We start from the raw sequence: 14,680 nt of genomic DNA on the forward strand, positions 1-14,680 counted from the left end.
TCCACTCCTATATATGCCCCTGACGTGACTGTCCATATATGGACAGTGGCGTCGGGGCTTCTCCTGGAGCGGAATCCCCGGCCAGAGCTTTGCCATTAGCAGCCATTACAGCCCCTAAACAGGTTGTCACCTATGTACCTTTTCTAGACTTCTGGAGGGATTATTCTGTCTGGTTATGCATTGATACTTTGCTTATCTTTATGTATTTCTTGGCATATTTTCCAATCAGAAGTCTGGGGAAAAATGGATGGCAACCCCTATAGGAGGGAAGAAACAGTTATAGCTGAACAGAACTTAATGGAAGAGAACTACTTTAGGTCTTGTGCATATATGGGTGATTTTTTTGGGGTGGAAATGCTCTTTGAATTCAGAAGTTAAAGTAATCAGTACATACCAAGTTGCATTGAAATTGTGGGCCATGGAGTCACATATGACAGCTACGAGATGATGGAAATTTTCAAGATTAATGTCAAGCAGAAAAAAACCTCCCCCACCTATAAGTTAAAGTAATGAGTTATTTTCAGTGACTCAAAATATCCTTTTAACCCAAGTGGAACAGGTCAAGACATGACATTATGTATAATTCTCTTAGGAGAGTGGCTATGTTTCTTTAAAGGACATTTCTGATGGTGTTTGACTCTTCTCTTTACTTCTTATATTACAAAAGCTTTTTCACGGATACATTTTTTTATTTTTTTATTCGCAAAAGTTTAAGCTGAACACACAGAAAACAAATGATTAATTAAAGGTATAATGGTATCATGTGAGGTACGTTTATTGCTCTCTGCTCGCATCTGCCGCCCCTCCCTGCTCCTGTGGGAGAGGCTCGAACACATATTTTTATTGTATTTTTATGAAGATAAATGAAAGTGGAGAGAATTTCTCTATCATTGTCAGGTTTCTGTATCTCACTTTTTTCTGTTCCAGGAAACCATAAGGACTAATTAATCCTTAGTGATTTTATAGCACCAAAGTACCAAATGACTCAGGCCAATTACTGTAGATCTTAAACATAAATACCCCCTTTCAACTGTATCTAAATATACCGAAAGACAGATATATGTGCACACGCAGGCAATTGTGGCTCTGACAGCTTTACAATGCTAAATAACAGCCATTGCAAGTAAGTTTTAATGCAAATCAGTTGTACACTACCACCACAAATGTTTCCGGTGCTTTGATTAAGAGAAGAACAAGTCAGTTATAAAAACCCTCATATATTTGTGTGTGATTTGCATACATATAATTTTACTCCTACACCCCCACAAGCTTTTCTTTGATACTTTTATGTATTTTAATATGTATATCATCATATGTTAGCTATACTTTTATTTTTATAGACTAAGCTTTCATGAGCATTTCAACCTGGCATTATTTAAATATGCAAATCTACCTGTTCTACGGAGCAGCTTGTCATATGGAGGCACGGAGAACTTTTTGTGCATTTTTTATTTTAATCTTTCTGCCAATTTAAATTTTCTTTAAAGTAAAGCTTCAGTCCAGAAATAATTTAGAAAATTGGGAATTGCATTATGAGCAATTCCTCAGTATCAACAATTGTTATACAGCATTCTTAAAAATGTATGGGGCCTTATTGTACCTGTGTATGCCTCCAATTTCATACAGAGGAATGTGTGTGTGCGTGTGTGTGCGTGTGGGGGCTTCCGTCGGAGTCACACAGGCTCTGCACTACAGCGCTCTGTGCCGCCGTATGCGAGAATACCTCTGTAATATATAACATGGCACATTTTTTTCACTGGGATAGGGAAAAAAAATATGCCATGTTTCATCAGGTGCATAGCTAGGGGGATGGGCAGGCGAAGCATGTGCCCCGGGCACAACTAGGTGGTAGGGAAGGGGGGGGGGCCCGCAGAGCAGCTGATCGCTGTTGTTAGGTACCCTGTATGTCGGACACCTGCAGCAGGGATCAGCGATAGAAGAGCCAGGAGTTCATGCGGCGGCGATTTGACTGGGGTCTGTGACGGCCCGGGAGTGGACCAGTACAGTCACCTGACCTGTCACCTGACCCCACGTCAGTGACATGAGGCCTGATGACTCAGGTCAGGTGACTGGACTGGTCCATTCCCGGGCTGTCACCGACCCTAGTCAGACCCTGAGCCGCATGACCTCCTTGGCTCCTCCGGTGAGTCAAGCCAGGCAGAGTGGAGAGTGGTTGCGGTAGGCTACCACTCTCCATTATGTTTACAGTGTGGCGCTATTTACAAGGGAGGGTTGTGGCACTATTTACATGGGGGTGGCGCTATTTACATGGGGGTGGTGTTGTGGTGCTATTTACAAGGGGGGCTGTGTTGCACCATATACAAGGGGGGCTATGTGGAGCTATCTACAAGGGGGGCTTTGTGTGGTGCTATCTACAAGGGGGGCTGTGTGTGGCGCTATCTACAAGGGGGCTGTGTGTGGCGCTACCTACAAGGGTGGGTGTGTGTGGCGCTATCTATAAGGGGGGTATGTGTGGCACTATTTACAAGCGGGGCTGTGTGTGGCACTATCTACAAGGGGGGGCTGTGTGTGGCACTATTTACGAGAGGGGATGTGTGTGGCTCTATCTACAACAGGGGGGCTATGTGGCGTTAACTATTAGGGGGGTCTGTGTGTGTTGCTATTTACAAAGGGGCTGCGTGAAGGCATTATCTACAAGGAACCTGTGTGTGGCGATAGCTACAGGGGGCTGTGTGTGGCCTCTTTAATTTATTTTCTTTTAATTTATTATGTTAACTACCTTATATATCTATCACTTGTAAAATGTAGAAATGGTTTTATGCTCGATTTACATAAAAAAAATGGTGAAAAAAAATTACACCTCATTGATTGGTAGGGAAAGTAAACATGGCAAGGGGGAAGAAGATGTTGGGAAATAAGTTGTGGGGGATGACGCCAATCTGAATCTTTTCCCCGGGTGCAGGAGAACCTAGCTACGCCTCTTGTTACATATTACAGGTGTATTCTCCCATACGGCGGCACAGAGAGCTGTAGTTCAGAGCCGCAGGGACTCTGTGTGCCACTGGGCAGCCTCCCGCATACTGCTATGCCGTGTGTATGAGGCCTCACTAAAATTAGTCAACACTGCAGGGGCCAGCAGGCAGCAACAGAATATGGACAGCTTTTACAACAGCCTGTGTTCTGTGACTGTACTATTTAAAGGGACTGCCACTAATTTTTACATTTTATTGTCATTTGATTTGGAAACTTGGGACCATGCCAGTTATACATAATGAGAAAACCTTCCTTGTATGTATTAGTTCAGTTTCTCATATATTTGTTGCGTTACTAAAACATAGGACATATAGTTTTATATTTGATCCTAGTCAGATTACGACTATACAGTCTATTTAAAAGTGGATATTGGCAGATGTGAGACTACCAAGCCACTTTTATAAGTTATATATACTGTATATACTGTATATACTGTACAAGCTGTTCCCCTTATAAAATGTGTTCAAAGTGCTGCCCATTGTGTTGGATTGTCAATGCAACCCTCTTCTCCCACTCTTCACACACTGATGGCAACACCGCAGAAGAAATGCTAGCACAGGCTTCCAGTATCCGTAGTTTCAGTTGCTGCACATCTCGTATCTTCACAGCATAGACAATTGCCTTCAGATGACCCCAAAGATAAAAGTCTAAGGGGGTCAGATCGGGAGACTTAGGGGGCCATTCAACTGGCCCACGACGACCAATCCACTTTCCGGGAAACTGTTCATCTAGGAATGCTCGGGCAGCACTTTGAACACATTTTATAAGTGGTCAGAAACTTGTAAATAACTCATGAAAGAATAACGTAACGTTAAAACCAAGCACACCATTGTTTTTCTTGTGAAATTCTTGATAAGTTTGATGTGTCACATGACCCTCTTCCCATTGAAAAAACTTAAGTTGGATACAAAATGGCCGACTTCAAAATGGCCGCCATGGTCAACACCCAGCTTGAAAAGTTTCCCCCCTCCCATATACTAATGTGCCACAAACAGGAAGTTAATATCACCAAGCATTCCCATTTTATTTAGGTGTATCCATATAAATGGCCCACCCTGTATAACAAAAACACAGGTGAGTCATAGGAATTTCTCTAGACAAACAGAACACTTTTTAGTGCTTTTGTACAAGGCTGTGAGCTCAACTTATTTCTGCAGAAACGGTAGTAGGAGGTATTTTGGTACAGCCTGGCCAGAACCTTACCCGTCAATGACATCACCACAGACTAAATTGTTCTGCACTTCTTAGTGTTGGGACATGGTTATTCTTGCATAGTGTGGGCTCTGCTTGTCCCTTTGTACATGTCTCCCTGCACCCGGTAGAAAGCAGCAGGCCGTGACAATGTGATGGCACTCACACTAACTGCCAATGACATGAGGGGAGAAGAGGGACCCAGCCGAGAACATGCTGATGTCATCACTGTAGACTAAGAAAAAGACCAGGAGACCAAGGCTGCAACCTCATAAGATATCAAGTTTTATCAAAGCTTCCTGGTCTTAAATGAACAGTAAGCCCAGCGTAATGTAGGCGCAGCCGTAATGAAGGAAGCGCATGACTAGGTGTTTGGGAGTTCTAGGCTATTATGTTCTAGGTATTATGTTTTAGGCTATATTTATAGGGATTGGAGGGTTATGTGAAAGGGGCATGGGGCAAAATGTATCTATATGTGGTGGGTGGAGAATAAAGTATATAAGTCCATGCGGGGAAGAGGCAGCCCTCTTTCCCGCTGGACAACAGGAGAAAGTTTTGTCCTGTTATTATAGTAAAAGATAAATATACAGATAAATATTTTCTACTTACCTGATGGAAGCGGCGATGGAGTCAACGATGGCCAGGATCCGGGATGCAGCGATGCAGCACGGTGTGGGATGGCTGGATGCGCTGATTGCCGGGGCTCTCCCTCCGGTTCCAGCGGCTGGAGAGGAGAGTGAGGGACGCAGCAGCAGGCGTTCCGGGCCTCAGGAAAGGCCTTCTTCTGCGGATGCACCTCGGTCTGGTCGGCGCCGAGGGAGCCCCTCCAGGGACCCTCCTCCTCCTGCTGGTCTGGAGCTACACCCTGGCGACGGTCCGCGGAGGTCTGGGAGGAATCCCATCACGCGGGCCAGATCGGAGGTGACTGGAGGGGGGGGGGCCGCGGCGGCCATCTTCCTCCCTCCTGTCTCAAACAACGACGCCGGAAGTGGAGGCGGGACCGGATGCGCGCGCAAGACCGGATGCGCGCACAAGGCCGGAAGTGCGTGCGGGACCGGATGCGCGCGCATCACAGGAAGTGACGGCTTTCTCCGGCGCCGATGCTCCAGGTGCCGGAGGAGCTCTACACACGGATGTCCGGACTGCAAGACCGACAAGAAGGAAGAGGCGAGCGGCCTCTGGATGGGGAGTGAGATCGCCTCCTGCAGGAGCAGGGAGGCGTGTGACAGCGACAGCGACCGGAAGGACCCGGGCAGCTGCGGTGAGTGACGCCGGGCCCCATCCGGACGAGGGGGGGCAGCGGTCGGCAAGACAAGCGGCGACAAGACGTTTTGTGTTTGACAGCCCTGCAGAAGGACTGGATCGGCAGGGCTGTCAGGCTGAAGTCGCGCCACCAGCGGGTGGCAGGATCGTGGCTGGATATGTCGCGCCACCAGCGGGTGGCAGGATCGTGGACGGGCCGCGTTCCGCTGGGCCTAGAGCTTCCTCAACAAGAAGTGTGCGGAGTTACGGGGAGCATGGGGTGCAGGAGCACCACTCCCCAGGATCGTCACGACCGACGCCTGGATTATCTGGAGTGATGGACGCGTCCGCTGGGAGGTCACCTCAGGGACGTACGGGTGAGTTTACCACGGATGTGGTGCCGGGGATGTGTGGGGGGGATGTGGGGGGGATGTTGTCAATGTCACAGATGCAATTGTTGTTTAGAGGGATGCAGGAGTATTTTATGAGAAATGTGCCAGGCGTAGAGCAGTCGCCAGCGAGGGTATGGGGCGCTGCTAGTGAGGCGTCTGCTAGTGCGGCAGGGAGTGCAGTTGCTAACGAGGCGATTTCTGGTGCGGCTGCGGCAGGGATTGCGGGTGTTAGTGACGTGGCGCCGGTTGTGGGTGCCGTAGTGGCGGTGGAAAAAGCGGTTGACGCGGCGGCGAGTGCGGCTAAGAAAGTGGTGGAGGATGTGCGTTTGGCGGATGCAGCAAAAGGCGAGGTTTATGTGTGCTTTGAGGGCCCGCTGGGGGCACATTTGAAGGTGGAAATTAGGGAAAAGATCTGGAAAGATGAATATGTTGAGATTTTTTCTTTGCTGCCATTAGAAAAGTTTAATTTGGACCGGTGGAAACCGGACGAAAGTAAGAAGGAGGAGGAGGAGCGGCGGCGGTATCGCTTGATTCCTCGGACTTTTTCGAATTGGCTGCAGGCCTTCGCTATATTGGCTAGTGTGGTGGGTGAGAAGGCGCCGGAGAACTGTTCGGCGTTGTTTTGTTATATGGATTCGGTAGGGGAGGCGTATCGTGTATACGGCGGTAACGCTTGGTTGCGGTATGACGAACAGTTTCGTCAACGGAAGTCGGTGCGCCCGTCATTGCGATGGGACCACAAAGATATCAGTTTGTGGATGCGTCTGATGTCTGCGCCAAAACAGGGTCAGCAGCCCTTTCGGGATGCGGCCGGCGGTCAGGGGTCAGCAGCGGGTCGGTCAGGATCCTCAGGAAAGGGGTGTTGCTGGCAGTATAATGAGGGGCATTGCAAGTTCGGCCCAGATTGTAGGTACAAGCACGAGTGCTCCGGTTGCGGAGGCGCCCATGGTTTGTCCAGATGCTTCAAGAAGCATAGGGGCAGGCAGGGAGATGCTGAGCAGAAGAGGGGCGACGCCGGTGAGGGGCTATCCAAATAAGAAAGTGGCGGAGTTGTTGTGGTTAGGTTTTTCAGTAGGTTTTCGGATTCCTTGTACGTCAGCTGGACGTGAAGGGGTAGTCCGTAATTTGTCGTCTGCTTTGGCGCGGCCTGATCTGGTTACGGATAAGCTGCTGAAGGAGGTGGCGTTGGGCCGCATGGCGGGTCCGTTTTCCTGGCCGCCTGTTCAGAATTTGCGTGTTTCCCCGTTAGGTTTGGTTCCAAAAAAGGAGGCGAATAAATTCCGCCTTATTCATCACTTGTCTTATCCGGAAGGCGAGTCGGTGAATGACGGCATTGATCCGGCCCTGTGCGCGGTCAGTTACACTAACTTTGATGCGGCGGTTGTTTGGGTTCGGAAATACGGGAAGGGCTCTCTGTTAGCAAAAACTGACATTGAGGCCGCTTTTCGTTTATTGCCGGTGCAACCGGATAGTTTTTGTTTGCTGGGATGTTATTGGCAGGAGGAATATTTTGTAGATTGTTGCCTCCCGATGGGCTGCTCCATTTCATGCACTTATTTTGAGATGTTTAGCACGTTTTTGGAGTGGGTGGTCCGTCGGGAGGCGCAGGTGCAATCTGCGCTGCATTATCTGGATGATTTCCTGTTTATCGGGCCGCCGGGTACCTATGTGTGTGCAGGATTGCTACACACTATGGAGAGAGTGGCAATGGATTTTGGGGTACCTTTGGCGCCTGAAAAAACTGAGGGACCCACGACGGTCATTAAGTTTTTGGGAATCATGATTGATTCAGATAATATGGAGTGTCGCTTGCCTGATGATAAGTTGCTGGAGATGAGAGGGTTGGTGGCGAGTGCGCTGCGCAGGAAGAAGATACAATTGCGGGACTTGCAATCCTTGTTGGGGCATTTGAATTTTGCTTGTAGGATTATGCCCATGGGACGGGTGTTTTGCAGGCGATTGGCGAGTGCTACCGCAGGGGTGCATTCCCCTCATCATTTCATTAGGTTGTTGGCAGAGTTGAAAGCTGACTTGTTGGTGTGGGGGGAGTTTTTGCAGACCTATAATGGGCGGTCGGTGCTCATGTATCAGCCGGTGTCTAGTGTGGACTTGGAGCTGTATACTGATGCATCAGGTGCTTGTGGATTTGGGGCTTATTTCCAGGGGCAGTGGTGTGCAGGAGTTTGGCCTGATACATGGCATGAATGTGGTTTTGTCCGTAACTTGGCTCTGCTGGAACTGTTCCCGATTGTGGTGGCTGCGGAGTTGTGGGGGGATTGTCTGCGGGACCGGAGAGTGCGTTTCGTATGTGACAATCTGGGTGTCGTTCAGGCTGTTAATGCTCAAACAGCTAATTCTCCGCCAGTCGTGCGACTATTGCGACATTTAGTTTTGAGAGGTCTGATGTTGAATGCGCATTTTGTGGCAGTGCATATTCCTGGGGTGCTGAATTCTGTGGCTGATTCCCTTTCTCGTCAACAGTGGGACAGGTTTCGTCTGCTGGCGCCGGGGGCGGAGTCTCATGGCCTGCCTTGTCCAGAGCATCTGTGGAAGGTGGTGTGACAATGGCGATGTCGCTCGTGGAAAGGTCGGTTAGTGCGGTAACGTGGCAGAGGTACAGTGCGGTATGGCAGGTATGGGAGGCGTTGTTGGAAAATGCGCAGGCAGGTATTGCAGATCGGCAGGCGTGTTTGTTGTATTTTATAGGAAATGCGTACAGTGAGGGGTCGTCTGCAGCAATGGTCGCTCGCAGTTTGTCGGCCTTGGCTTTTTGGTTTAAGAAGAAAGGTGAGGAGGACGTGACTAAGTCCTTTCTGGTGCGGCAGGCAATGAAGGGTTTCAGGAGGGGTTCCGCAGTTAGGGATCTCAGGAAGCCGGTGTCATTTGAGCTGTTGGTAGCGATTTGTGATTTGTTGAGGGAGGTTTGTGTTTCAGCATTTGAAGTGCGGCTATTTACACTGGCCTTTTCTTTGGCTTTCTTTGGGGCGTTCCGTATATCGGAGTTGGTGTCGGCCAGTAAGAGTGTGGCAGGGGGCTTATTGTACGCGGATGTGGATTTGGATGGCTCCTGCCTTTCTTGTTTGCTTCGTAGATCTAAGACAGATCAGGAAGGGAGAGGTTTTGTGGTGCGTTTGTATGAGTTACCAGGGTCGCGGGTGTGCCCGGTCCGCTGTTTTCGGGAGTTTGTTGCGGTGAGGCCTGAGGGCTCGGCATCCTTGTTGGTTCATGCAGACGGGCTGTCTCTGTCAAAATTCCAGTTTTCACAGGTGTTCAAAAAATGTATCCTGTTGTCTGGCAGAGGTGGAGCAGGTTTTAGCTCTCATTCCTTTAGAATTGGCGCAGCTACGGAAGCAGCTCGGTGGGGTTTATCCCCGGCGATGGTTAAGAAGATTGGTAGGTGGGAGTCAGACAGATATAGGTTGTATGTGCGGCCTCATTTGCTTTGAGGCGGTGGTGATAAGATGTGCTGGAGGTGGATATGGAGTAGTTACGTTGTTGTTTTGTGTTGTTTTAGGTGCAGGTCCCTGCTTGATTTGGATCATGGGGCACTCCTACGTACACTGGGGAGGTGTGCGTGCGGATGTTCGTCCGGCCGGACGGCAGTTGGGCATGGATCACGCAGAAGTGCAGGTCAGATGGTTGGGCCTGCGGGGCATGCTGTGGTGTAGGCTGTTACCAGAGGTACAATTTTATGCGGGTTTGGACAGGGCGCCGGATATCTTAGTGGTGCACCTTGGCGGCAATGATTTGGGCATTCGGTCGTCCAGGGATTTAGTGAGGGATGTGAAGATTGACCTTTTGCGGTTGTGGTCGGCGTTCCCAGGAGTGGTTATTGTATGGTCTGATATTGTGGCTCGCAAGGTGTGGCGGCAGGCACGTTCCGTACATAGCTTAAACAAAGCGCGAGCAAAGGTCAACAAGGTAGTTGGCAGATTTGTGGCATGCAATGGCGGTGTTGTGGTGCGGCATAAGGAGTTGGAGGGTAGAGAGGTAGGTTTCCTCAGGGCGGATGGTGTTCATCTAAACGAGGTGGGTCTGGATATGTGGACCCTGGACATTAAGGAGGGCATGGAGAAAGCCCTGCAGTTGTGGAGGGACAATCATGTGTAAGGGGTCACACATGATTGTCGTGGCGGTAGGAGGAGGGGTCTTTGGAGGCACGGAATGGTAAGAAGGAGAAGCAACAATGGAGATTGTTGCAAGAGAACTCGGGGCGTTTAACCCGGGATAGTATTGGAGGGGCTGGGGAGTGGTTACCCAGCTCATATATATTCCTGATGGGCAGGGTCCCCAGGAAGGGAGAGAGAGGTCTTGGACATGGTTGGTGCCCTCGGGTCAGGTGCAGAACGGCTGTAGGGTAAGGGGTCCAGACCTAATAAGGAAACGATGGAGTTTAATGATTGAAGTGCCTTCAAGGATCCTTTATCTGGAGTTGGGAAATAGAGCAGGATGTTATCATGGAGTTATGATGTGTTTATGGTTATGCTCTTTTTCAGAAAAAAGGTGTGTTTAATAAATGGCTGCTGTGGCCTTTACACCAAAATTCATGTGTGGTCTCTTATTGGGGTTTGGGGTGTAAGGTCGTAGATAGCGGAAGCATCAAACATACCTTAAGTCAAGTAAGCCCAGCGTAATGTAGGCGCAGCCGTAATGAAGGAAGCGCATGACTAGGTGTTTGGGAGTTCTAGGCTATTATGTTCTAGGTATTATGTTTTAGGCTATATTTATAGGGATTGGAGGGTTATGTGAAAGGGGCATGGGGCAAAATGTATCTATATGTGGTGGGTGGAGAATAAAGTATATAAGTCCATGCGGGGAAGAGGCAGCCCTCTTTCCCGCTGGACAACAGGAGAAAGTTTTGTCCCGCCCGCCCTCCCAGTATTTTCTCCTGTTTATGGGAATTTGTCGGTTGGGGTTTTGTTTTGTCACAGTAGCAATGGCGGTAGGAGGAGGGGTCTTTGGAGGCACGGAATGGTAAGAAGGAGAAGCAACAATGGAGATTGTTGCAAGAGAACTCGGGGCGTTTAACCCGGGATAGTATTGGAGGGGCTGGGGAGTGGTTACCCAGCTCATATATATTCCTGATGGGCAGGGTCCCCAGGAAGGGAGAGAGAGGTCTTGGACATGGTTGGTGCCCTCGGGTCAGGTGCAGAACGGCTGTAGGGTAAGGGGTCCAGACCTAATAAGGAAACGATGGAGTTTAATGATTGAAGTGCCTTCAAGGATCCTTTATCTGGAGTTGGGAAATAGAGCAGGATGTTATCATGGAGTTATGATGTGTTTATGGTTATGCTCTTTTTCAGAAAAAAGGTGTGTTTAATAAATGGCTGCTGTGGCCTTTACACCAAAATTCATGTGTGGTCTCTTATTGGGGTTTGGGGTGTAAGGTCGTAGATAGCGGAAGCATCAAACATACCTTAAGTCAAGACTTTGACAGGACTTTATACTTTCTACACATGTGGTTTCTGGAGCAATGGGAGATTAACATTTTTGTCTGTAGATAAACCTTTAGATGTTTAACTACTACTATATGGTTTGTAAAAGTACACAGTCCTTATCACTTAGGATGTAATTGATCATATGTTGAGTAATTTAACTGATCCTAGGAGTGGGACCAGCTTTCTTGTTGCCCAAGGCAGGGGTTTCAGCGTGCGCCCACCCTTGGTTTAGGATGAGCGCTACCAGATGGACAATAATTCATGTTCCTCTGCCCTTTTTAATAGTCCCTAGCATTCTAATATATACAACATACATATACAGGCGCATTTGTAATAGGACCCGCCGACTTCTGCAGCTCTTTTCCTGCCTCCATCCTACACCTCTGTTACATTATATATGTACACACACACTATGACTGGATGCTCGCTGTCTTCATTAACCTCTTCTATATACAGGAGAGCTCTGTTTGATCACTCTGGGCATCTGTTACTTAGTAAAAGTATTTTCCTGACAGGCGCTATTGCCTAACTAACGCATTAAAGGGAAGAGCTGATCAGACCCCAGCAGCTTAGATACAGAATCCATCTGGCTGTACATAGAAATAGAACAGCAGAATGTTATTTTTTTTAAATTCATAAATCCTTTCCCAATAGCAGCCTTCCCTGGTCCTGGCCCGACTGATCATCTTATTCTAGTATTTCTGGATACTCTGTTGTACATCCCAGAATAATTCTTATATAAATATATATATATATATATATATATATATATATATATATATATATATATATATATATATATTAAATATATATATAAATAAATAAATATATATATATATATATATATATATATATATATATATATATATATATATATATATATATATATATATATTTAACCGAATGAATAAATACATAACATAAACCCACTTGTATTTGGGTTTCTTATATCTCCTTATTTATTTATTGGGCAAGTAAAAGGTCAGACTTGGGGCAATTCGGGATGGTTTTATCCATTGCAATCAACTGGAACATAAACAAAGGTATTTCTACAGCATTATCATGCAAAAATCAATAGGCGATATACAGAAAATGTTACCCTAGAGGAGATAATGTCTTGTGTTAGCTGAACTCAAGTGCACTTTCTTTTAACTGCAATGTATTCAAATAAATGTATTGGTAACATGCAGTATATACAGTAAAAGTTAGCATGTGTAGTAATATATTTCTATAGTCTAAGAACAGTTAGGAGACCGCCTATTCTAATAGAGATGAAAAAAAATAGTCTAGGCTGTCAAAGTGTAAGATACACTTAAATATATTAGATTTAAGTTGTAGCATTGTTTTAAAAGAGGCTAGATCTCTAGAACTGGTTGTAAGCCAGTATGTAACTATAAATATGCCTAAAAGAACAATAGTAAATGACATAAATTGTAAGAGAACCACTCTAAAATCAAAGTGGAACGTTATATATATACTTTTAAATGCCACTGGCGAAACCGCATTCCTGTAATTGAATAATAATACAACACCTTGCAACATGTTGCTGCACAATTCCTCGCACATGCATGTTCTGATGGCCTTGTTCTTTTCAGATGTCAATGCCCTCATGTATTGGTGACCACTCCACCTATATATGTAATAGGCACAATAGTGGTGGTCTATTCTGTACAGCACAATAAACTTGTATGTTAAATGAGTGGAAGAAGCAAGATGGTGCTGGTCGTTGCATAAGCTCAGAGAAGAGGCTCCAAAGATAATAATAAGTGGGCAGGGGTAGAGTGCCCCCACAAGGTTACCAGAACATCCTCCAATGGGTCCAGGCTCTGATGCGATAATGGGTACCCAAAACAACAGGGATAGAAACATCCAGCAAAAGACAACCCCATTTGGCACTGACTATTGAGCCAATCCCATGCCTCTAGGGTATAGTGAATGGCTATAGTGATATTAAGCTATTAGTTCTTATTGGTGATGTCTCCTGCGCGTGCAATGGTAGCAACAAAGTTTATGATGCAATTAAAAGTGGACGTGAATATGTTCTGTATAGGTGGAGTGTGGACCCTTAAAATAATTTTCTCTGGTTGGCCTAAGATATCCCAGTCTGATGCTAGAAGTGGGGTCACATTAAAACAAGAAAACAAGTAGAGTGGTGGTTTTGTGCTAGAGACAGCAATGCATTCACTAGATTGAGTTAAGCTTTAAGATTACACGTCATGGCACAAGGACTAAAGCAGATAATTGAAAGTAGCAAACGTGTGTGTGTGTGTGTGTATAGTATGTGTATTTGTGTGCGTTTACAGCATGTGTATATATATATATATATATATACACATGTGTGTGTTAGTGTGTACAGTATATTTGTGTGCGTGTACAGCATGTGTATATATATATGTGCGTGTACAGTTTGTGTATTTGTGTGCGTGTACAGCATGTGTGTGTGTATAAATATATATATATATATATATATATATATGTATGTATGTATGTATGTGTGTGTGTGTGTGTACAGAATGCGTATATATGCATGTGTGGGTGCGGCTGACTTTTTTTTCTCCTTTGATTAAACTACTGAAATATATATAGCTATATGTGTGTACATTCAATAGAAAGAAACATATATTTTCCCTTTAAATATACTTTGCAGCAATAACTCATAATAATGGATTTAATTAAATTTAAGAGGAAGAACACAATGTTGCAAGCCCTAAAACAAAGAAAAGCAAAGATGATTCAGAGGAAGTTGTGAATTATAGATTTATTCTTAAACGAGTATAAAAAAATCTGTTTTCCTGCTCTGAACTCTGTTAGGCAAAGTCTGCGGAATAGAGGATGGACTATGACAACTCAGAAATCTGAAATAAACCTTTGGAGCGAAAATAGGGCTCATGACATATGGTTGGCTTAAGGCTCTCCCTTCCTATGCTGAGCTGTCCTGATTGCCATATGGTGTTTGAATAATGGCAGTACAGAACCCAAATAAACAGCAGAGGAAGATTCAGTGTCTCCAGTCAACTACCTGCTGATAACAGAAGTGAAGGTCTACACTGGATCATACAGATCTAATTCATGACAAATACTTAACTGTTCATAAATTATACAATGTGCCACTATTTTAACCTCATGCTGCTTATAAGACGTTGATGCAAAAATAAAAATTCTACTGATGTCTTACATCTCATGTAGTGCAAAGGTTAAAAAGTTCAAGTCCTGTAATATGTTTCTGTCTGGAGAGTCAGAGGGGATGTGTTCATATAGTATATACATATTTTTTTTTTTTTTGCATTACATACTGTATACTGATACTATAGAATTAACAAAAAAAAATTGTGTTACGTTGAAAAAAATCTGCTTTATAGATCTTACACTGACCCCGAGTTACAGCCAGAGTTACATTTTGCCTGTCAGTTACTTCTGCATTCA

At 45.8% G+C, this 14,680-nt stretch overlaps 1 protein-coding gene and 1 long non-coding RNA gene across 2 annotated transcripts in view; one reads left to right on the forward strand and one right to left on the reverse strand.

The window, feature by feature from the left end:
* Positions 1–14,680, reverse strand: part of SEZ6 (seizure related 6 homolog) — a 579,683-nt gene that overhangs the window by 532,257 nt on the left and 32,746 nt on the right. The window lies entirely within an intron of this gene.
* On the forward strand, positions 5,506–10,362 carry LOC142743493 (uncharacterized). The gene is made up of 2 exons (XR_012881577.1): positions 5,506–5,804; positions 9,334–10,362. It is a non-coding gene; the product is annotated as an uncharacterized LOC142743493 (long non-coding RNA).

Source organism: Rhinoderma darwinii, chromosome 2 (assembly GCF_050947455.1).
Source record: "Rhinoderma darwinii isolate aRhiDar2 chromosome 2, aRhiDar2.hap1, whole genome shotgun sequence".
Lineage (NCBI taxonomy): Eukaryota > Metazoa > Chordata > Amphibia > Anura > Rhinodermatidae > Rhinoderma > Rhinoderma darwinii.